Source organism: Marmota marmota, unplaced genomic scaffold (assembly GCF_001458135.2).
Source record: "Marmota marmota marmota unplaced genomic scaffold, marMar, whole genome shotgun sequence".
NCBI classification, from domain to species: Eukaryota; Metazoa; Chordata; class Mammalia; order Rodentia; family Sciuridae; genus Marmota; species Marmota marmota.
The window spans coordinates 12721398-12743523 of NW_026000048.1; the positions used below are offsets into that span (position 1 = coordinate 12721398).

A 22126-nucleotide genomic window follows, 5' to 3' on the forward strand; every position below is an offset into this window, starting at 1 on the left:
TCAGCCTAATCCACTTACTGAAAATGAAAATTCTTGGCTTCACCTCAAAAATACTAAATCAGAAACCAAGGGGTGGGGGAACTAAGCATCTGTGTTTTAACAAAACTTCCCTGTGATTCTCTTGCATGCTACAACTTGAGAGTCACTGCTCTACAGTAGATGGCACAATTTAGGGAAAAAGAAAAAAAAAAAAAAGGAAAGCACAGAATGTGAAGGGATTAAGAGAACCAAAAACTTTAGCCAAGACAAAAATTGTTTCTATTTTATGTTACGCACAAGGGAAGAAGGCAGCCCTTGTAATCTCTATTGTTGCAATGTTGAAAACATATTAGAAACCATCATGCATTTTTTAAAGAGAGAGAAAGAATTTTTTAATATTTATTTTTTAGTTTTCGGTGGACACAACATCTTTATTTTATTTTTATGTGGTGCTGAGGATCAAACCCAGCGCTTCGTGCATGCCAGGTGAGCGCCCTACCACTTGAGCCACATCCCCAGCCCCTGCATTTTTTAAAAATATTTTTTTAGTTGTAGATGGACACAATATCTTTATTTATTTATTTTTATGTGGCGCTGAGTGCCCAACCACTGAGCTACAACCCCAGCCCCCCTCATGCATTTTTATTGTTTATAAGTTCAGAATGAAAAAAGAATCTGGTGTGAGCCTCCATATTGGGAAATCAGGCTCATTTTTACCAATAATATTCCTGCTTTGGGCAACTACATAACCTCTTGAAGCAAGTATTCACTCAATTCCTATCACATGATGAAGCACTTTCTTTATTATTACAGAGGCATATTCATTATATAATGATGATGGTAGCTGGTGGTTTTAAACTGAACCCTCCAATCTTTAACACTTCTCTCATTAAGAAGTGGGGTCTACATAGACCCTATGCCTAACAGAAGAAAAAGTAGGCCCAAATCTTTATCATGTTGGATTAGGCCCTGTCTTCCTTAACAAGAGTCCTAAATCGCAAGAAATAAAATCAAGAATCAATAATGGGACGGATTCAAACTAAAAACTTTCTTCTCTGCAAAAGAAACAATCAATGAGGTGAAGAGAGAGTCTACAGAATGGGAGTAAATTTTTACCACACGTACATCAGATACAGCACAGATGCAAATCAAAACTACCTTAAGATTTCATCTCACTCCAGTCAGAGTGGCAGTTATCAAGAATACAAGCAATAATAACTGTTGGCGAGGATGTGGGGAAAAGGCACACTCATACATTGCTGATGGGACTGCAAATGCTGCAACCAATCTGGAAAGTAGTATGGAGATTCCTTAGAAAACTGGGAATGGAACTGCCATTTGACCCAGATACCCCACTCCTTGGTCTATACCCAAAGGACCTAAATATAGCATATTACAGTGACACAACCACATCAATGTTTATCGCAGCACAATTCACAATAGCTAAACTGTGGAAGCAACCTAGATGCCCTTCAATAGATGAATGGATAAAAAAAACTGTGGTAAATATACACAATGGAATACTACTCAGCATTAAAAGAGAATAAAATCATGGCTTTTGCAGGTAAATGAATGGAGTTGCAGAATGTCATGCTAAGCAAAGTAAGCCAGTCCCCCCAAACTAAGGGCCAAATGTTCTCTCTGATAAGTGGATGCTGATCCATAATGGGGGGAGGGCATGGGAAAAATGGAGGAACTTTGATTGGGCAAAGGGGAGGGGGTATGGGGGCAAGAAAGATCGTGGAATGAGATGAACATCCTAGGTACATGTGTGATTGCACGAATGATATAACCCTACTTCATGTACAACTAGAGAAGTGAAAAATTCTGCTCCATTTATGTACAATGAATCGAAGAACATTCTGCTGTCAAATATAAATGATTAGAGCAAATAAATAAAAATGAAGAAGAAGTGGGTCTATGTCCTACTATCTTGAATCTGAGCAGGCTTGTGATTGCTGGGATGGATGCAGAATGACAGCAGTGACATTATGTGACTATGGAGGTCAAAGATGTCAGAGAGCTAATACGAGCTAGCTCAGCTGTAGCTCATCTGAATTTCTGACCCACAGAATCAGTAACTGTAATAAAATTATCTGTTTCACACCACTGAGTTTAAGGTAGTTTGTTATGCAGCAATAGAGAAATGAAACAAATAATCCTAATACTACTTCCAGAGCATCTGCTATGCATTTGACAGTATGCTATGCTTTATGTGTTGTGCTTCTCATCCTTTCACATCCTTTCCATAGATCTGTGAAATATATTATCCCATTTTGCAAATGAAGAAATGAAGCCTTGGAAAAGATTGGTATTATGCAAGGGCATGTATCTAGTAGATATAAATAGTTTATATAAAAATTTAGTGCATAAAATTTTTAAAAAAGTTAGTCTTTGGCAGAATAAAGAAAATTAGGAAATAGCAAATATTACAAATTAATAATGACATTATTATATTGTCTTTGCTTTAAAAATATTCATGCCTAGCTGGGCATGGCTGTGTATACCTCTAATCCAAGTGGCTCAGGAGTCTGAGGCAGGAGGATCACAAGTTCAAATCCAGCCTCAGCAACTTAGCAAGGCCCTAAGCAACTTAACGAGGCCCTGCCTCAAAATTTAAAAAAATTTTTAAAAAGGGCTGGGGATATGGCTCAGTGGTTAACTGCTCCTGGGTTCAATTCCTGGTACTGGAAAACAAACAAACAAACAACTTCATGCCTTTTCTATGGAGAATGGGTATTTACCCATCAGAAGATGTAAAAGCTATTAACTTATTATTAATTACAATTAGTAATTGTATTATTGTAATGTATAATACATAATGTCAACATTAGTGACCGATAAAGATTCAATTTCTTTCACCATAATTATGAGATATTTGTCATGAAAAAAATGCAGAAATTTGTGTCCTTGAATAGGCCATTTGGCTAGCAATTTACTTGCCTGAGTGTCACTAACAGAAAACTAGTTAAGATCTGAGCATGTCTATGAAGCAAAGAAATGTGCTTATCAGTTCAGTGGACATCTGATAATAATTAACAGCTCTAAACGAGCTGCTTCATTTTTTGGGGGAAAGATACTTACAAACAATTTCCCCTGAGTGTCTTTATATATGGAAAACAAGAGCTTTTACACCTGATCTGCATTATAGCATTTTCTACTTCTTAAGGTCTGGAGTGGAAATAATGTGATTGCAAACACCGAAGGCTACATATTTTATTTAGATCACCAAAGCTAATTATCTATTTAATTCATGTGTCAACAAAATAAAAACAGTAAGTGGGGAACTTGGAATTATCCTTGGTCATCGTCCCAGTGGTACCTGTTGGGGACCTGCTCTATCAATCATCAGAAAACACACTACGTGTGAATGTGATCTATAAATTAAAGTAACTTAAAGAGTATGTTAGCACAAGCAGAAGTTAAAATAAATAAAATTCCACTGTGAATGCTAGTCATCAAAATGGGGGGAAAAGACTCTTCTCCACTTTACCTTATGATGGCTCTATTTTCCCCAAAATTGCTGAGGTATCAATTTGAGGAGGACAGTTTGAGCTAAGTGCATTGTAACACTTCCTTCTCTTGATTAGACTCTAAAAATTATAAGTGAAAAGAAGCAGCAAACTAAAATGAATGCTTTGTGTATTGCTTGATGGGCAAATTTTATGATGGTTATTTCTAAGATGGTGTTTTACGTGTCTGTTTTTTGTTACATGCTCAGTAACTTTTTACTAGTCTTTTGCTTGTCACCAGTTAATTATTTTATTTAATTCTCTGGAGGCAAAAACTGCAATCAAGAACTTAGCATTATTTGTCTTGGTTCAGAATAATTCATCATTAAAATTTTCAGCCAAGAACAATTTGTATTTTGTTTATACAAATTATGGTAAAGACTAAACTAATGTTTTATAGAAACTGATACTAAATAGTTGGCTTACACACTTATAACTTTAGCAGTGATGGCACATTTCCTCTATTTGATTAATTAATAAGCCCTAAAATAAAAATATTACAGAGGATTCAAGTAAAAATAAGGTTTATTTTATTAGATATTTATTAAAAACTATTCTTACACATAAAATCTCAATATATTCCCTAAAGGAAAAATTATACAGATGTGTGGCCTCTGACTAAAATGTAATACAAATTAATAATAAAGGATTAAACAAATGAAAGCTCCTTAAATGAAAGGTGTTTTTCTAGCATCTTCTAGAACAGAAAAGAAAATTTCAAAAGGATAATGTCAAACAGTCTAGAAAATAACCATAGTAAAACACACACACACACACACACACACACACACACCTTCATAATTTCACCAGAGCAAATTTGGAGGAAATTTTGGAGAAAAAAACAATAGTGAAAGCAGACAATAATTGAAGCAGAATAGTAACAGCGAAGGAATGAAATAGATAATGGAATGTAAGAGAATGGAGAAATACATCACGTAATATCGAAGAATTGGATGCTTTATAATTTTACCAAAATATAAAACATAAAATGAAATACAGCTTTAATTTTGAGGGAATAGCACATTCTAGAATTTTGTGGCTACTTTATCACTAATAACATTTTTTAACACTACAACTGCCAACAATACCCTGATATAAGATATAATGTACAACTTAGGTGCAACTTAGGTGTTTGAGGCAGACACTGAAAGAAAAATGTGGTACTGAAAAATGTGCTTGATTAGTGTTCATGAAACTTTCCAGATAAAAATTTCAGTAAAATTTTAAAGTAACCATCTATTAAACCTTGCACCTCTGATTTACAAATTTTCCGTATTGTCCAAGGGGGCTGTCTTGGCAAAAGACAGTTAAAAAAAAAAAAACAAAAACCAAAACCCAGATTTCATAAGTATGAATAAAGACGCAGCTTTACCACTCTCTGGAGTAAAAGTGGCAACAAGTTTTCCCTTCCAAAAAAAAAAAAAAATGATTTAGTCATCTGAGATTTGATTTAGATTGTCCTTGGGGTTAATCTAATCTTCCCTGATCTTTGTTTTATATTATAATTATTTTTTTAATATTTATTTTTTAGCTTTTTTTTTAGGTGGACACAATATCTTTATTTCATTTTTGTGTGGTGCTGAGGATAGAACCAGGTGCCTCATGCATGCTAGGTGAGCACTCTACCAATGAGCCACAACTTATAATTATAAGCCAGCTCTTATAATTATTTCTGTCGTCTGATATTGCTACAGAGTGAAACAGGAAAATCTTACTTATCTTTTTCTCCCTATCTTGTTGCATTTTAAAGCCCTGCAATTTTATTTCCCATTGAATGCAGGGCCTCTGCACCAGGTGGTCCCACAGGGGTTTTATGCAGCCAAGTCCTCTTCCAGCCCCCTCTTCCCTACCTTGTCCAGAAGACCCCTGGTTTGCCAGAATAGATTATGGTACAGCGAGATTCAAGCCAGAGGTTATCTTGGAAACTGGGGAGAAAGTTAGCCCACACAGGGACTGGATGAAAATCAGCTCCAGGGGTTGGCAGGAGAGGACAGGGCAGTGAATGGAGACTGTGCCTGGGTATCTGGGCAGAGGCATGAAAACCAAATTGAGAGAGTTACCAGAAGTATGGAACTGAAACAGAAACCCACATTAGGATGTGCAGGTGAAACGGAGGGAAGCAAAAGCTTGGAGAAGAGACACAGTTGTGCTGATTCCACAGCTGGGGGCATCTGCAACATCCAGGCTCAGCCTGGTCACCCATGCTGCAGGTGTCTAAAAAGAGTCACTTAAGACACAAACACCCATTTCCCCAGATAATCCCCTCTCAGCCAAAAAATAAAATAAAATAAAATATACAAACCAGGTCATATTTGTTTATCTTGACCTACAGTCCTAGATCATGCTTCCCAGGACCTTCTCCTGTTTCTGAGGTCCCGGTCTGATCAGATTGTCTTGTCAATTTAGCCTTGCAAATGCCCTTGAACCTGTCTCTTTCTTTTCCTGATTACCCTGAGGGTTCAGGTCCTCCATGTGACTTATAAAGACTCCTTAGCTTATTGTTTGTCTCCCTACCTACAATCTCTCCCTTTTAAACCAGCTTCTAGAATGCCACCAGAGTGTTCTTCCTAAAAGCCAGTTTGGTTCACATTCTTTCAATTAGCAAAGCTTGATGGTGGCTCTCTAGTGTGTGTAGGATTCACTCTAAACTCCTTAATGTGACTTTTTAAATTTTTTAGTTGTCAATGGACCTTTATTTTTAATTTATATTCAGTGCTGAGAATCGAACCCAGTGCCCCACACATGCTAGGCAAGTGCTCTGCCACTGAGCCACAACCCCAGCCCACGACTTTTATATTCTTTCACAGTTTCACTCCCATTGTCTTCAACTTCATTTTTCAAATACGCATCCCATTCACCCCATAAAACCTACTCTGTTCCAGTAACTACCATTTTGTTCTTCTCTGGAACAACAAATGCTTTCATTTCAACACACTGAATCCAGAGCAAAGATTGCTTCTATTGCATCTTTTCATCTTAGTGGCTTTTGGAAATGGGATTTTCTTTCTATAAATTTACCTATTCTGGACACTTCATGTAAATGGAATTATATAATATATGGTCTCTGACTTCATTTATTTAGCCTAATATATACAAAGTTCACCTGAACTTTGTGTCATCATTTCAATTATTTTTATCAGTTGATGGACATCTGGGTTGATTCCACTCTTCAGCTAATAGAAAATATACTGCTGTGAACATTTGTGCACAATTATTTGCATGGACATATGTTTTATTTTCTCTTAGGACTTTCCGGAATGAAATTACTGTGTAAAATGGTAACTCTGCATTTAACTTTTTGAGGAACTACCAGACTGTTTTCCAAAGCTGTGGCATAATTTCACATTCCTCTAGCAGTCTATATAGATTCCAATTTCTCAACAGCCCTGATAACACTTGCTATTTATTATCTGTCATTTTTGGCGGGGCGGCTGCCAGGGATTTAATTCAGGGGCACTCAACCACCGAGCCACATCCCCAGCCCTATTTTGTATTTTATTTAGAGACAGGGTCTCACTGAGTTGCTTAGTGCCTTGTTTTTGCTGAGGCTGGCTTTGAACTTGTGATCCTCCTGCCTCAGTCTCCCAAGCCACTGAGTTCACAGGTGTGCGGCACCTTGCCTAGCTATTATCTGTCTTTTTGATTATAGCATGAAACAATATCTTGTGTTTTTTATTTCTATTTCCCTTATAGCTAATTATGTTAAGAATATTTTCATATAATTGGTTATTTCTGTACTTTCATTGGAGAGATGGCTAGTCAGATCCTTTGTCCCAGTTTAAAAATAGATAATGTCTTTTTAGATTAACTATTAGACTGTAAGAGATATTTAAATATTCTAGATACAAGTATCTTATCAAATATATGATTTTCAAATATTGTCTCCCATTCTGTGTATTGTCCTTATGGTTTCTGGATACTGTTGCAGCACAGAAGCTTTAAATTTAGATGTAGTAAATCTATCCATTTTCTTTCATTGATTGTGTTTTTAGTAGTATATCTAAGAAGCCATTACTTCATCCAAGGTCATGGAGATATAGTCCTAGTTTTTCTCTAAGGGTTCTGTGATTTTTATTATCTAAGTGCTTATGTTTATGTATATTAGTTTTTGTGTAGATGTGAGTCATTACTTTTTAATGGATGCTATTGGAAGCAGAGGTTTAATGCTGTTTCTCTTTATGTAATGTGATAACTTAGTTTTTCTGTCCTTTCAATAAAAACATACTCACTGAGTCATTTTTTTGCAAATGTCTATATCAAGGAACCGGTCTCTATGATAACATAACAATAAACTATTGCATTAAGTATGATAGAACTATACTCCTGGAGCAATCTAAATTAATTAGGCTAAGTTTTTTATTTCTCCTTCAGAGAACCCAGATTCCAGGAAACCTGGATTAGATTGAACCCATCCATTGAAAGATGATGGTATGGAAATGAATCCTTGCCTTAAACACACATGCACAAAACACTCTCTCTCTCTCATACACACACACAAATTAGAAATCTTTAAGTTGGTCGGGGGATGTAAGGTGAGTAGTAGAGCATTTGTCTAGCATGAGCAAAGCCTTGGGTTCAATCTTCAGCACCACTAAACCAAACCAAACCAAAACAAAACCCACAAGTTCACAGATAAATCAGCAGATGTAGAATGAAATTCAGCTCCTAGAAGTGTATGTATTTTATATGTGATTGACCTAACAGTTCTCATGTAAATTTATTAAGTTAAACTAAAATCCCTAAACATTTATTTCTTTTGTATAATACACTTTTACACGTAACGGCTCATGTTTATATGTCCACTAACAGACTGCTTTCCTCAGCATCTCTCTCATTTGTCTCTGGTAAAGAATTGGAACACCCAACACTCTTCAACCCAGTGTCCTTCACAGTTTCTTGAGCAGTACAGATAAAGTTCTGTAGTAGAGAAACCCAGTCAAAAATGAAATTACTCTTCTCAGCATTTCATAATGTGGAGTCAAATTGTGGAGGGCTAGGCGATCCCTCCAAGGTCAGTGTCCACCAGGGCAAAGTGCCCTCTTAGGCCTTTTTCAGGAGTGATTAGTGTCTATACTCAAGCCTAGAGGAAATTTAATATTCCTCTAGGACAGGTTAGCAGGATATCTGGGCACTTTAGGTCCGACAGGGGCAAACACCGAATCTGGCAAGTCCACATCAACCAGAGAAAGGCAACTCAAGGTGAAGAAGTGAACAATGGAGGGGGCACTCCTTCTAGCTGAGGATCAGGGGCCTGGCAGGAAAGCCCCATCCCGGCCCTCATTGTCACTGGTGTGTACAGGGCATCCTCACATCTCCCCAGCTAGCTAGAAGAATGCTCAGAGCAAACATCTCATAGGCTGGGCTCACCTACAATCCACTCCCGATACACTTCTCCAAGTTCATCTCCACCTCCTTACTCTCACTCAAATTCAGCTCATAGTGAAGGTGTCCAGGGGCATAGATTTCAAGAATCCCAGTGGATGCCTGAAACTGCACTAGTATAGAAACTTAGGTGTGCTGTTTTCTATAGGAACATATCTGTGATAAGGTTTATTTATGAAGTTGGGCACAGTAATAGGTTAACAATAATGACTAATGATAAAACAAAACATTTATAACAATATACTACAGTATAGTTGCCAGCACCATTGTTCTTGAGCTTTAGGGACATTTTTAAGTAAAATAAAGGTTACTTAAACACTGTGATATCATGACTGTTGATCTGATAACCTAGAAGTAGCTATGTGACTAATGAGTGGGTAGTGTATACAGAATGGATACGCTGGACAAAGATATGATTTACATCCCAGGTGGGATAGCGTGAGATTTCATCATGCTATTCCAACTGTGCACAATTCAAAAGTATACAAAGTATACATCATTTCTTTCTGGAATTTTCTATTTAATATATCCAGATGGCTATTGACTATGGGTAACTAAAAGTGTGGAAAGTGAAACTGCTGACAAGGGGGTGGTTACTGTAGTTTATTTCTAAACACATCATTTGCATTACCCCTGTGTAAGTCTTATCTCCTACATAATAAAAACAGTTCAAGATCTATGACTCCATTCTAGCAATTTACCCTTGATTGAAATCCTGTAGCAACAGAGTTAGGATCACAAATCTAACAGTTTAAGACATTATTTATGGTTTCTCTCTATATTCCATCTCTCTTTTATATATATTCTGTTACCTGCTGCTCCTTATTTTTTATATATATATATATATATATGTATCACATCAACACCTTAGTATTGGCATAGTGTCACCACTGGCATTTAAACCTTGAAATGTGTTAGTTCATATCAATACATGCCAACACTGGCTTTAAGAATAATAGGAGTTGTAGTGGGCACAGGGGCACGCACCTTTAATCCTGACTAGTCAGGAAGCTAAGGAGGAGAATCACAAATTCCAGGCAATTTAGTAAGATCCTATCTCAAAATTAAAAAATAATAAGAGTTAAAGAGGTAGCTCCATGGCACAGTTTCATTGGGTTCAATGCCCAGTATCAATCAATCAACCAATAAAAATTAAACATTTACTGAGTTATAAATAAATAATTCTTGAAAGTTAAGGCATCTCACTTAATTCCCCAAGCAACCTACAAGTTACTGACATTATTCCAACTTTATAGGTTATAAAAATTAGGCACAGTGAAATGAAGTTGCTAGTGAATGGTGGAGTTTGTATCCAAATCCAATTGTAAAGCTCACATTCACAGTCACTATGTCATGTTGCCTTCTGAACATGGATTGTGTTTATTAAGAGGGGGAAATTGGTGGCTGTCTTTTAAAGATCTCTGTTACCTTGCCTATCTGTCCAGCTCTAATATAATTGATGGCATGTCTATCTGCCATGCCAAACTATGAGTTCAGACATAGACTACTGTAATTTCCTCCAAGTGTGGGACACACACCTTATACTCAGTAAATTTATTTAGCTCCTGGGTGATCTTAGACAAGTTATTTAAATTCTCTGTTGGCTTAGCTTTCTCATCTGTGAAAATGGCAATGAAAACTATTTCTACTTTAGATAATAGTTCAAGATTACAATACCCCTTTAGGACTTTGTTTGTATGTTTTTAAATAGGGAATACATGTATGCATCACTTATTTCTCCAAGAATATGTTTGATATGATTAATAGCCCCTTTAAAAATTGATGGTGGTTATTTTTTAAAAGTTTCTGAAATTGAAATTCATCATTTAAAATCTGATGTTCCACAGTAGCTCACATGTACCACCAAATATATTGTACGTAGCACATTTATTTATTTATGAATTTATATGCCCTAACCATTTTAAAAGCAAATAAATGCTTGTTTTGAAAAGACATATTTACAATTGATACCATCTAATATACTGACTTCACTCAGTAGTTTTAAGTCAAGTTATTTATGCTCTTACATGGGAGCTCTAGGGATATTACCCAGTCTAGATATGATTTAAAGCATATGGGAAAACACTACACCATTTTGTATAAGGAACTTGAACATCTGCGGAAGTGGTTCCTGATACCAGCTTCCAGTGGACAGCGAGGAATGTACTACCCACGCGTCCACAGATTGTAGCTGTTAAAAATGGTTAGAGAAGAGAAGAATACAGTGAAAGAATAGAATTATGTGTACTCTTATCATTTACCTATGGGTCATCAGACCCAAAGATGGTGGCAGCTATGCTTGATGCCTTCAAAGGCATATGAATAATAAAGGCTTATTTCAAATATGAAAATACAGTAGAAAATATTTATTTTCTAGGGGAATGTATTTTCATTTTGCTTTGTTCAAAATTTTGGAAACAAAATATTTCAACATCCTTTGAACACTTACCATAAGCCAGGCACAATTCTAAGTGCTTCATATATACAGACTCATTTAATAGCTAAGAATTCATAAGGCTTCATCCAATACCCCAGCCAACCTGCTGAAAGTCTGCCCCAAGTTTAATGAAAGCCCTTCTTTGCTCTATCAGATGCTGTCAATTAGTCTTTATATTTTTTTCTTTCTTTACTGCTATCTGCACCATTTTTTTTTTTTGGACAGAATTTGCCAATTTTTAAGCACCTCTGAGTGAATCCTAATGAAAAAATGTGATAACTACATCAGTGGTGAGGAAATCATATTTGCAGCAATGGTTTGATACCTAGAACTCTCCTATAAATGGCAATTAACATGGTATACCTTTGAAATAAAGATGAATATATCTGTTCTACTGGAATTTAGAAAGAAACAAAGGTCGACACACATATGCGCACACACACACACACACACATGCACAAACAGTTCCTACCTTGCTGGAACGAGGTAGTAGAGGTAGTGTCTATAAAGTGTTTCTTAAAGTGTCTGGTACACATAGAATGCTTATTATTAGATATTATGTTATCACTATCATCAGTATTTATATTATGATGTTCTCCTTTTAAAACCACCAGTGGTTTCTCCCCACCCCACCCCCACACTAGTGTGGGCACTCCTAAATCCACAATGGGATAGCTACTTCTGTCTGTCGCACTTCCAGTACCTACAGAGGCGAACTGCTGCTTATTTGTAGAACAGGTACATCTTTAAAAGACTGTGCCACTGGGAAGAACATCTGAAGTACAGTTTCTGGGACAGACTCTCAACCATTCTCAGCAAGAGAGAAATTGCATTGGAATCTCCCTGAGCCTTTTCAAACCATGCCCTGGGCCCTTTCAGCTCCATATTTCAATTTTACCACAACCATCCTCTCCTGAAAGGGAGGTAGGTGTCTTTTTGGTGTGGGGAACCACAGCAAGGAGAGTTGCTGTTGATGAGAGGGTGTTTTGCTTGTGAACCAGCAGGCGGAAGTAAAAGTGGAAAAAAAAAGAGTTGACAACATGGTTGCCAAGGGCAACAGATCACATTTTCAAGATGTGGGTTTAGGGTAAACTGATTGGCCATTTACTTCCAGTTCTTTTTCAGTCCTTGTAGCTTTTAGGCCAAATCCAGAAAATAAAAGGAGGAGAGAATGGATAAAAAGCAAAGTAAGCAATAACAATTTGAGGTTTCTTGGTTTGGTTGCTGGAGGGTTAATAAGGCAATCTGGGTACAGATTTAAATATGAATTCAAATCAGATGCTAGAAACAGCATCATACTAGTAGCAAATGCTGTTCCCCTCTTTTTTCCTTTAGCTTACTTCAGAATTCATCTACTGCCCTCCCTTCAGCTGCATAGCTAACATCGAGTGTCAGATGTGATATTTGTGTGTTTATCTCAAGTTGTGCTGTCTATTGCATCAGTCACTGGCCACATTCAGCTATTCAGCACTTGAATGGGATGGGTCTGGATTGAGATATGCTATACATGTGAAAAGATATTTGATTTGGAAGATTTAGCATAAAAAATAATTCATAATTTTACTGCTACTGGAATTTGATATAATTTCAAATAATTGATATTCATTAAATAACCTTCCTTATCATTAAATGAAATATATCATTAAAATTAACTCTATTGTTTCTTTTTGCCATCTGGCTTCTGGAAAGTCTAAAGCTGCACATGTGGTTTGCATGTTTCTGTTGGATAGCACTGTCTGAAGATTTACTAGACTTACCTCAGCTTTTGACTCAAAAGATGAACAGTTGTAACACATGAATGCAGTCTGAATATTACTCACCAAGGGTTAAATCAGAACCATCTCATTTCCTTTCCCATTGTATTTTATGTTCCAGCATTGCCAAACTGTTTCATGTCTGGTGTCTGGATAGCCTACTTCTGTATGGTTACCTGGAAATGCTTTTACCTTCAAAGTGCCTCTTGGTCCCCCCACATAATAATGTCTTCTCTACCGTCAATGTCTTTACGGTACTACTTCTGTACCTATCACTGCACGCTATACACTGTGATGTGTTTGTTTATAGGCCAGTTGACTGGAAGCTTCTAGAGATGAGGGGCCATATCTTATTTTATCGTATATCCGTCCATAGTGGCACTTGGTTGGCCCTCAATAGATATGCATTAAAACTGGAAGGAAAAACAACGTTCCATTTGTATTATGATAAGCATTTGATGCAACTAAAGTGAATGTTTAGTTCTGGCCCCTATTCTGGAAACCTGGCTTTGAGGATAGTGAAAGGAGTGAGCTGTCTCAGTTTCAGCTCCTCTATTTGACAGTGGTCTTAAGGCCATTTTCTTAGTACTCTGATCTGCATTTATCCACATTCATGGCCTAGCAACTTCATTTTTGTTTGTGGTTTACAACAAGGAAAATATAAAGTAGCAGAATTCTAAACACATGGACAAATAGTCTTGGCCTGTTAAGCCATACCATTTATGGAGTTGGGTTAGAAGAAGTCATAAAAATGTGGATGGAGATGTAGTTCAGTGATACAGTCCTTCTCCCTCAACAAAGAAGGAAGTTATTCTAAAAAGATAATACTGCATCTCAAACATAATCAGTTCATTGACTCAACTGTCAGTTGTAAATGTTATCAGCAGAGATGAATGAGTTTGTTAATACTATAAGCACAGTAGCCTTAATAAACATATTTAATCATTAACTTAGTTGTGATAACACATTGTAATACAATATAAAAATCACCTGAACATATTTTTCAGGATCTCCCACCCCCAGCCACCATGAAGCCTATGCATAAATAATTATTTTATTTTTGAGATGGAATCCTAACAATACATTTAAAAACTGGATTTTTTTGCCCTGTTGAAAACATGGTCTAGGAAATGGTCATCGTGTGCTTTTAGCAGCATTCCACAAAATACACTGGTCTTAAGGTCATTAATTGACACTGGCCATTAATATGACATATTATTATGTCCTAATTCTGCTGCCTGGATACCTATTAATGACCAAACTAAGTGCCAGTTACATTGATCTCTCCAAGGAGCTACTTCCTGCCCACTTTTGGCTTTCCAAATATCTTAGCAGGGTCTTCTGACCTCCTTCAGCAGCTCCTAGTAAAGCTTAATATTTTTCTTAACTCTTGAATCCATCTGAAATCCATCTGTATAAAGAGGAAGCTTCCTTTTCTTCCAAGTCCTGTCTTAGGTTTTGAAAACAGAAACATCTTTAACTTCTGGGCACAAAAATCTCCTTTGTGGAAAAGGCTTCTGTCCTTCCTCATTCAGAATCTTGTTTAAAGCCTCCTATTGCACACAACATCCACATCACTGGTTAAAATTTCATGGACAAATTAGGGGCTTTATATTGTTCATTTCTTGCTTTTCCACTTATTAAAAATAATTCTCATGGCCCTAATTATCACAGAAGTGGACTAATACTGATCAGCTATGTTCTTATTTTAGCTACATAGTAAAGATTACTTATCAGCACATTGCCAGGTTTTGGCAGAATGTTTAAGGGCTTTAGGATCCCAGAGATCTGGTTTTATGTTCAATTTCTTACTCGGTGTAATCTTGGGCAAATTTTTTAATCTCTCTAAATTGTCATTTCTACTTAGTAAAATAGGAATAATCACGGTATCTTCCTAGTTACTTAGCCTTATTTATAATAAGCACATCATTATTACCAATTGCTACTTTATATTCATAACCAAAACTGAACTTCTGATCTTAGTTGATGATGATTCCTTCCTTCTGGTTGTTTAGATCAAACTCTCTGGACTCATCCCTGACTTCTCTCTCTCTTACACCCCACATCCACTCTCAAGAAACCCTGTTGGTGCCAACTTCAAAATAAGTGTAGAATCCTGAAACTTCCTAATGGGCCTCCTACTTCTGTCTACTCCCTCCAGTGTATTCTCAAAATATCAGCGTGAACTTTTTAAATGGAATCAGCAGAATCATGTTATTTCTCTTCTCAGGATCCTTCGATGGCCCTTCCATCTCACTAAAAGTAAAAGTTTTTACACTGACCAAAGGACCTTATGTGATCAGCAGTCTCTCCGCCTTCCTCATCCCTCTCCAACTACATAGGTTACTGGCTCCCTTGATCATTTGCCTATAGTCACACAGGCCTATGGGTAGTTCACCCATTATCTATGCCCTGGCACTCAGATCACAGTTCCCCTAGAAAACCTTATGGTTCAACTCCATCATCTCCTTCAAATCTTTGCCTAAGTCTTTATCATCTCAATGAGGCCAAGCCTGCACATCTTATTTAAAACACAACTTCACCTTGGTCCACTTAGTCTCTCTCTCTTTTTTTGTACCAGGGATTGAACCCAGGGGTGCTTAGCCACTGAACCACATCCCCAGGCATTTTCATTTTTTATTTAGAGACAGGGTCTGGTTAAGTTGCTTAGGGCCTCACTAAGTTATTATTACCATTACTATTTTTACATAAAGGGCCTTGCTAAGTTGCTGAGGCTGGCTTTGAACTTGCAATCCTCTTGCCTCAGCCACCCCAGTTGCTGGGATTACAGAAGTGTGCCACTGTGACTCACAACTTAGTCTCTTTTAGAGCACTTTTCACTTAAAACTATATTAGAATTATTATGTGTATCAATTATTCTTTGTCTCCCCACTAGAACAGAAGCTCCATAAATGCTGAGGCCCTTGTCTCTTCTGTTCACCGATGGATAATAAGAACCTAGAATAGTGCTCAGCTAATATTTATGATTGAAAATGATTGATGTGTGTCTTTAAAGTAGAAATCTAAGTAATATAAAAAATTGGAAGTGTCTAAGTTATTCACTTATTATACTTAAAACCTTGATCACTTCATTAATGACTAAGAAACCACTATGTCTGTCATACTTACTCTTAACCATTTCTAATATTCTTTGCTTTTATGTTATTTAAAATAAATTATTTTTACTTGATGGAACACTGATCACTCCTAGAGTCAGTAGGGATCCTAATTTCAGTTTCCTCTAATCCCCGGTTTGACAACATACTTTGTAAATGTAGGTACATGATCCTTAAATACTTTTAACAAATTAGCACAATCAGAATAACATTACCTTTAGATCAGAGATAGGGGACTATTACTAGGAGAAAGCCAGGAGATATGCTGGTAAAACTGACATCCAGATATTGGCTTTTTTATTATTTATTATAATGTAGATATGTATTTTGCTCTGCATATGTGCATATATATCATATCATCATTTGTATATATGAAATAATTTATAATAAAAATGGAGGAAAAATATAGTTCACTTGTTCTATTACTTTTTATTTTTCTTCAGTTTGATATGACATAGCTCTCTCTATATAAATCTTCCAGCCAGTTGTAGAAACATAATTGCTGTGTGATTAAGCATTTAACCCCTCTCCCAGCCCACAACCATCTCGCTGATGAATCTGTGATATGAAACCAAATCAGGAAGATTTCCAGCAGAATTTGGAAAAAAAAGTCAGACTTACTACTTTGTTGATTTAATCAACACAACAGGCTCTTGTGAGGGATTTGAATATAATAAAGATAAAAATAAAAACATGATGGCTGCTACAGCAGATTATTGTTTTCAAAAGACACATATAAAGAAAACAACTTCAAAATTGATTATAATTCTTGTCTTCCCACTATAACAAGCCAACTTCTTTGTTTGGTTACCTTCTATTCACCCTCCTTCCCTGACCTCAGTCTGGTGTAAGGGCAGGATATATGCTCACATAGCACGTGACTCAGGTCACAGGTAGAATTATAACGGCCTAGTTATGTTTCCTCTTCTAGACTATAAGCTCCTTGAGGAGAGGCCCCATGCATTGCCACCATTTGCACCCTAGTCCTCGATATAGCACCTCAGGCACTAATATCATACTGGCCTGGTTTAAACATCAGCTGTGCATCTTATTTCCTGTATAAGTTTCTTACCCTCTCTGTGCTTTCATTTCCTCAACGATAAAAAGTGATAATAGTATAAGCCCAAGGTACAAGGATAAACAAAATGATAGCTCTAAATTAGTTAGGACAGCGTCTGGTACATGCGAGAGCATCCCTAATTTAAAAATTAAGATCCAAAATGCTCAAAATTCAGAAACGGTTTTTGAATGCCAACATGGAAAATTCTACACTGACCTCGTGTGAAAGGTCACAGTCAAACACGTCATACAACATATAGTTCATTCAAGGGAAAAAATTACTCTGCAGGCCCCATTAGGCTATAATATACAAACTTTTGTTTCATGCACAAAATTATTTTAAAATATTGGATAAAATTATTTTAGGCTACGTGTATAAGGTGTATTGGAAACAAGGGAATTTTGTGTTTAGACATGGGTTTGATCCCCAAGATATCTCATTATATATATGCAAATATTCCAAAATTAAAAAAAAATCAAAACCCCAAATAATTACAGTCCAAGCATTTTGGATGAGTTGTATTATAAAGAAACATTATAATAAAATATTATTTACTATTATCATATGGGGATCAAAGAGGAACCTGAATTGACAGAAGAAAAGAGGCCTCATAATATGATTTTAATGATTCAAGTTCATAGTTAATGCTAAGGAAATGTTTGGAAATGCAGTCAAGAATTCGAGCCACAGAATAATGTACTGAGAACGCGTAGTGCCCTGGACTGGAGTTACATTTCTATCTGCTCAAGCCTCACTGTTGACTGGAGGACCAAAATTTGGGACCAAAAGGTCAACTGGGGTTTAGGCAGCTTGCGACAGTTTGATGGTACCAACGAGAAGCGAATTGAAGTATTCAGAACATTTAGCAAATACATTTTGCGTCCTAACCCTGGTGATGGAATTGTCTAGATAATGGGGATGCGGTGGTGGCAGGTGCTGGTTCTCTGAGATGCTGTTCCTAGGCCCTGCCTTGCTGTGCTACTGTACAATCCAGTCTCTTAAATAGGGTGTAGGTGGCTCAGTACCTTTTCTCAGTGCTGTTTTCCCTTCTGTAGAAAAATATAATTGATATTTTTCTAGATACATTCAGTTTCCTTTAAAGTTCATGTTTTCATGATGATTATAACCTACATATAAACATCATCATCATACATATAAACATCAATATTTAACCAGTGTCCTTACCTAAAACCTTTCAATGTTAAAATCTGGTATTTATCATATACCTGAATTTATATAATAAAGGTTTAAAGTTCCTTGCCACTTAAGATGACATTACTACACATAGCTTTTCATATTGAAAATACCAATTATGTTAATAATAATTGTTCTATCTTGAGGTTTTATTTAGTTCAAAATTGTTCTATTTTTCAAACTCCTAAGATCATTCTTTTGCTTACAGAGCAAACTCATGGGGTTCTCGGAAACTGTAAAGACTACTGTCTGTTAGGCTATAGAACATAAATTTAGTTTATTCTAAAATTTGTGGAATCACTTAAAGCCTTTAGGTATAAAAATAAGTAAAATAGAAGGGAATTACAAAGAAATGAAAATAATAATGCTATTTTGAAGAAATTTAAGATGGCATATAAAACACAAACATTTATGACAATAAACTTTATAAATAGCTCACTTTAGTAATAACATGGAAATATCTAAGTGTCTAAGTTAAAAAGGCAAAAAATGTTGTGGGAAATTGGTATGCAGCTTAGGATATAAATACAAAAAATTTAATGGATGCTACATAGCCTAGTACTATGTGTAAGATTTAAAGTAACTACACCTTTCAAAGTTGTACTTTTTGAGAAATAGCAATTGAGCACTTTTGAAATATAACATTGACCTGTGGCTATTCTCTGTCTCAGTGTTTTTATTTTATTTTATTTTTTAAATACATGACAGTGAATGCATTACAATTCTTATTACACATATAGAGCACAATTTTTCATCTTTGTGTCTCAGTTTTTCAATAGAATGGGAAGTTGCTATTTTACATATAGGCTATGTAAACCAACACTGCTTTTTTACTTTTAAGAAACAGAAGACTTCAAACGTGTTCATATTTCAGAATTTAACAAAATCCATCAGCATTCTTCTTCTTCTTTTTTTTTTGGTAGTGCTAAGGATTGAATCCACAACTCAGCATGCTAGTGCTCTACCACTGAGCTATGTCTCAACCCCTTACAATCATTATCATTTCCTCCATTCTTACACAATCTAATCATCTCACTTTTCTGGTAAGTTATCTGAGGTCCAGAGAGGTTAAAACAACTTAAAGTCATCCTTGTCTAGCGAGTGGCAGAAGTGGAGCTAAAACCCAAGTCTCAAATACCCAGAAAAGACACAAAAAGAAAAAATTATAAAGTATGAATAGTTTGAGGATGACATTAAATTTCACAACACATGGAGCTGACAGGAAATACCGTTGGAAACACTGCGGAGGATTCTTCACAGATTCTCTACTAATCTTGCTAGGCAGCATTTCTGGCCCATGTGCCATCCCGATATTTCAGTGAGGCCCAGTGAAAACGGCACTATGAGTTTATTTAAAAAGACAAAGTTCTCTTTCTGAAATTTCAGTTTGGAGCCCCTGATTTATAAATGAGTGAAGTACCCTTGCCAGTGTTTAAGCCACATGACACCACCAGAAAGCATATCTGGAGGGGTAATACTTCCTTGTGTCACTCATTTTTCCTTCTCCAACAATCCCATTTAAAGTTCTTTCTGAAGCACTTTGCTGGAGTGGTTCGAGAAAACATGTTTTGCTTTCCATCGTGATACGAATACTAAGAAAGTCCTTTCCAGAAGGAAAAGAAGAGGTACACCAGCCAAAGGGGCAAGGTTTTTATCCCCGGAGAGCTTGCCCAGGGATAGACAGACATTTTGGTTAGTTTTATTGACGCTACAAAAGGCACCTTTCCTCCAAGCCAAACTATAACTTTTGTCTGGTGTGCAGACTTTCTTCATCGTATTTTAAAATGAAAAGGAGACTATTTCAGGGGGAAAAATGTAATTTTTGATAAAGAAGACGTAGTTGTCTGAGAGTTTTAAAGGAAGGAAACACTTTGAGATGTATCTGACAGCCATCGACAGGACTTGCATTTAAACTAGTGCCCTAAAGCGCCCCGGGAATTCCTCCAGATCCGGTCAGGTTGGGGCTCACTGGACCTGCTGGACCCTCGAGGGTGCGTATCAGTTCCCTGTTCAACCTTGTAGCAATTTCCTGGGCAGGAAATCAGTCAAATCTGATGAAACAGAATGCGGGGAAGCCTAGATGGAGACCCAACCCCTGGCGCGAACTGGGTTGAGTGCGGAGTGTACCCAGGGGACCCGCTACCCTCCAGGGTCCAGCAAAGGGCGCGCGTTCCGGAGGCCAGCGCCGGGAGCCGCCCCCGGCCTCGGACACCACCCGCGTGACACCCGGTCGGGTAATGCCCGAGGGGCTCAAGTTGCCGCTCGCTGGGTTCCCGACCCGGTGGGCGCCGCTTACCTCGACGGCTCTGCTGGGACGCGCGGAGAGGCGGCGGCGGGAGCGCCCGGCGGGCTGGGCAGCTGGGGGCAGGCGGTGGGGCAGGCAGCGCGGTCGCCCTCGGCTCTGAAGTCGGCTGCACCCTGGCTCGAGGTCCGCGCCTAGGGGAGGAAGTGGTGTCAGCCCTCCCCTTCCCACGCAGCGCGCAGACGGGTGGCGCTCGCCACGCTGTTTGCACCGAGGTGCTGGGAGGGCGTCTGGTTAGGAGATGGGGACTTCAAAATAGGCTTAAGGGCTCCTGCAGTTCGCAGGCTGCTTTCCCCAAGTCATCTGGCCTGTGCCTTCTTTCCTTTTGTACCACCCCCACCACCACCTTTGAGTCAAAATGAAAAAAAAAAAAAAAGCCAACAACAACAACAAAAACAAATAAAGGTGTTTTTTGTTTGTTTGTTTTTGTTTTTTAATTCTGGGAAAAATTGCGCCTTGCTCCTTCAACTTTTTCCCCACGTGCGGGGATCTCAGGAGCGTCCCCTGGCGAACAGACCCATCTTTGATATAGGAGGAACTAAGGAACACAGGGCCAATTAATTAATGGTTCCACAAAAAGCGTAGAACTCAATTTATTTTGCAAGGGTCTTCCTAACTGTCACTTCAGCCTTTTCTGTGCTTCCTCTTTTGGGACAGTTGTGTAAGGCTTCCCGGCTGCGCATTCTGCCCGCAGGGCATGAGGCAAAGGACAGCACAGAAGAGTGACTGGGTGCTGGGGGTGGCCAGGTGACACCTAGGGAGTCTGGGCCCCGGTGGGGGCAGGGAAGAAGGGTGTGCTCAGCATTTCTCAACCATCCGCCTGGCAAACCCCATCAGATATACTGACGAAAATAAGTGATGCAAATGCACAAGGTCCTTTGAGGCCCCACGATTTGTAACAGCAAAGGACTGGAAATGGCCTGTGACTGTTGGGAGTGGGGTCTCCTGAGAGAAAATTGTTGGGGAAGTCTGAAAATACAGAAGTTCAAAATCAGTTACGATTTGTAAATGTGGTTGAATTCATCTCCTCTTCCTTTCTACAGCTGGGTCTTCAAAGGCTCACAGGCAGAGGACTGTGGCAACGACATTAAGACATAAATTAGGCACATAAGTTAATAAGAGGATTTCTGATAGATCAGTTATTTATTCAATGAGAAATTACTTATTAAGCACCTACTCTTCTAAGAACAAGAGAAATGGGGAAGAAAACAATTCCTGCTCTGGTAGATGGTGCATTCTAGTTGGCAAAAAACAGACAATTAAAAAAATTTAGTAGCTCACACGTGGAATAATGTGTTTTGAAGGAAATTAAAAGATGAAGTATAGAAAGTGGTAGGCATGGGAATCTGGATTCTGGGTTAATTAGACCCACTGAGGAAGAGCTATCTGA

At 37.6% G+C, this 22126-nt stretch overlaps 1 protein-coding gene across 1 annotated transcript in view; it reads right to left on the bottom strand.

Moving 5' to 3' along the window:
* LOC107150301 (amyloid beta precursor protein binding family B member 1 interacting protein) overlaps positions 1-20857 on the bottom strand; it is a 99105-nt gene extending 78248 nt beyond the window's left edge. The window contains exon 1 of the mRNA XM_015495281.2: positions 20731-20857. The gene's annotated coding sequence lies outside the window, so the exon portion shown is untranslated. The remainder of the gene's footprint in view (positions 1-20730) is intronic.
* Positions 20858-22126: the final 1269 nt, after the last annotated feature.